The 3,209-nt window shown below is 42.5% G+C and overlaps 1 non-coding gene across 1 annotated transcript; it reads right to left on the bottom strand.

Moving 5' to 3' along the window:
- Window positions 1–1,943: 1,943 nt before the first annotated feature.
- On the bottom strand, window positions 1,944–2,015 carry Trnad-guc. Its single transcript has one exon. It is a non-coding gene; the product is annotated as a tRNA-Asp (tRNA).
- Between the last annotated feature and the right edge of the window lie 1,194 nt (window positions 2,016–3,209).

Genomic DNA, 3,209 nt, shown 5'->3' with positions numbered 1-3,209 from the left:
GCAGAAGGCAACTCTGTGGAGTCCATTTTCTACCTTCAGGTGTTTGGAGGATGGGACTCAGGTTCTCAGGCTGGTGCACCAGTTTAACTCATTAAGCCATCAGACCAGCCCTGATATTTCCTACTTTTAGAGAAAAACTTCTTCATATTTCTTTCTTTCCTTGTTGCTGTGATAAGCTACTTGAACAAAGCAATTTTAGGAAGTTTTTATCTTGGTGCACAGTCTCTCATGGTAAGGGCATCATAGTGGAAGGAGCTTGAGGTCACAGGTAGTTGCACTGCACCCAGTCAGGAAGCCGAGTGAGCAGAAATGCTCTTAGTGACCCACTTCTTCCAACATGGCTCCACCTCCTCCTGTTTCCACAACCATCCCATACAAGCCAGCAGCTGTGGACCAAGTGTTGAAATTCCTGAAAAACCAGACAGCATATATTTTAGGTGTTTTCAGGCCACATATGACCTGTTGTTCATCGAATCATTCTTGAATGAGTCCTATCAGTGTTCTCAAGATCACTGTCCAGGTCACTGCCTCAGAAGTTGGGCATATGGCTACACTGCCAGTTGCGGTTTATTATTGCAGAATGATACCTTAAACCAGCAAAGAGGACTATGACAAACCCAGGAAAGTCCAGGTATAATACTAAATAGGTTTGTTCAGGTAAGCATGTGTATAATTAACCATCCCAAATCTATGCAAGACATTACAGAAGACTGTCAATCAGGAAGCGGTGACTTGTTAGGATTCAGGCAGCACCTTGGCCAGCCCAGGCAGGGTCCTATGACTGCTACCTTACTACTTTGTACACAGTTGCAAAAGTTCCCTTTATAAGAGACAAGCTCCGCCCATCCCAGCTCTCTTCAAGCTGTTCTTCTGAAGAGGCTACTAGGTCTCTACCTCTCCTCTCAATTAACTACTCAGCTGTCTATGTCTGTCCAACAACCGCTGTGGGCTCTCACCCACCACCAAGGTCCCTCTCACACAGAATTATTACCAATGTTCCCTAAGTTTTAAAGTCCTCTTGGACTGTGTAGAACTCTATACTCATCCTCGTGAGGCTACAACCTCCATGGACTTTAGCATGGTTAATTCGGTTTTCTTGCCATCCCCCATCAATTGTGGTTAAACTCCCAAAGCGCACAGCTAGAAAATTTCATGCCCCAGGGTGAGTGTAATTTTCACTTCGGAAGGTGGAATTTCTCTTTCCTTTTTTGTAATTGGTTGTGTACTTACCTGACATCTGAATCTGGAGCTATGGGACCGTGTTGGTCGGATAATCTATTCATTTAGTTGGCCACACCATGCTCCTGAACACCAATCCCATAGTGCTCATGCCAGTGCCAGATGCATTTCACCAAATAGCCACTTACCTTGAAACTTTCTCTTCCAGGAAATTTTCTAAGCTGCAAAACACAGACCAAGCTGCTAAGTGTCTAACAAAAGAATTATGTTTCTTGGTCTTCATTATGACCAGTAGACAGTCGTATGGCACAGCTGTGGCGAATGAGACAAAGCAAGGGGGGGGGTTCTGAAGACTGCCTTTGTGTGACAGGAGCAGTAAGCTTTCTCCCTCTTGTATCCTTCTTAGATATATTGATAGTAACAACCAAAAAGAGCTTAGCAACTCTATGCCAGGGTTAAAAAAAATAAATCTTCCCTGTTCAACCTATTTGGGGATTTGGTAGCCTAATTTAACAGCTCTGATAACTGGAAAAACAGATCTGCAGGGGTTGAGCCTCACCAGGGTTTGTACGGTCCAGGGTAGGGGTGTGTGGATTAGGCAGACAAAACAGAGATACAAAAGAAATAGAGAAACAGAATAGTCAGGAGGGCAACCCAGTGAACACTGAATTTGCCTGTTTTTCTTTCTTTCTTTTCTCTCTCTCTCTCTCTCTCTCTCTCTCTCTCTCTCTCTCTCTCTCTCTCTCTCTTTCTTTTTTGTTTGGCTCCCCGTCGGGGAATCGAACCCCGGTCTCCCATGTGACAGGCGGGGATACTCACCACTATACAAACGAGGAGCCTGTTTATTTTTCATATGCTTTATATACCCCAATCCAAAAGGGGGGAAGAGCAAGACTACTTTACCATGATACAAACAAGGAACAAAGTTAATAACCTCTTCAATACATGAAACATCAAGTAACTATATCCCAAGTTAAGTATTCTGTTGTTTAGGAAGGACATGCAGTGACCATACCTTAGGCCAAGCATCCTGTAGGCAGTCACACTCTGGGCAAAACCTGCTGTCATAACCTTGAAGGAGCAAAGAATAGGCCTGGACTGTCTGACCTTTGGTCAAAATGGAACAGAGCCACATCCATGGGCTCCAACACAGATCAAAATAAAAACACAAAACAAGATGGGAAGAAAGTGTTTATTTAGCTAAAGGATATGAAGTCTGTAGGTATCATGTATAGGATTTTAAGAAGTTTCTTGAAAACACAGTAATTAAGAAATAATTTGAATAAAACTTCTGCAAGAAATGTGTATATTCCATAACCACGAAATAAAAGCATCTAATGGTTGATTTGAGCCAGGAGTCATTGTTTTTCCACATCTACATCTCATAAAGAAAGGGAAATCACTAAAGACTCTAATGGCTTCCAAGCTTTCCCATACCATTTCTCAAGTTTTCAGTGACTCAACTGCAGAGGCATAAAGAGAACACTGCTGTCTCCTGTAATTATTTAAACTGAGTTTTCAGATACACTATTTGTGCAAAATGGAACCCAGATTAGATCAGGGGACTAATTCCCAAATGTGTTTTTTAACATGGAAATAAGTATTCATACCTATTTAAAAACCCTTACCACCTCTTCAGTAATGAGTAACTCCTTATGCTTGCAAGATGACTGGTGCCCAGAGCTTCTAGATAGCTTCAGGATGGGCACAGTTACCAGAAAGCCTAAGGTATGATTAGAGATTTTTCAGTCTATAAACCAACTTCCAGGAACACCAGTAACCAATGATGTAGTTAATCAAGCCCTGTGTAAGGGAGGACAGGGTTTTGATGAACTCCCAGTGGTTAAATATGTCAAGGCTCCTGGAAGGTGGCAAATTTAGTAGTTCTCTGTCCTTACAAATTCCCTGCAGTTTCAAAGGTTCAGTCCACAATCATCATGACAGGGAGCATGAAAGCATACAGACAAGTGTGGTGCTAGAATACCTGAGAGCCTACATCTTCCAGACCAACAGGAAGTCAACTGACTGTC

Source organism: Microtus ochrogaster, chromosome 15 (assembly GCF_000317375.1).
Source record: "Microtus ochrogaster isolate Prairie Vole_2 chromosome 15, MicOch1.0, whole genome shotgun sequence".
Lineage (NCBI taxonomy): Eukaryota > Metazoa > Chordata > Mammalia > Rodentia > Cricetidae > Microtus > Microtus ochrogaster.
The sequence above is the reverse complement of the archived record's forward strand: the minus strand, read 5'-3'. Positions and strand labels throughout refer to the sequence as shown.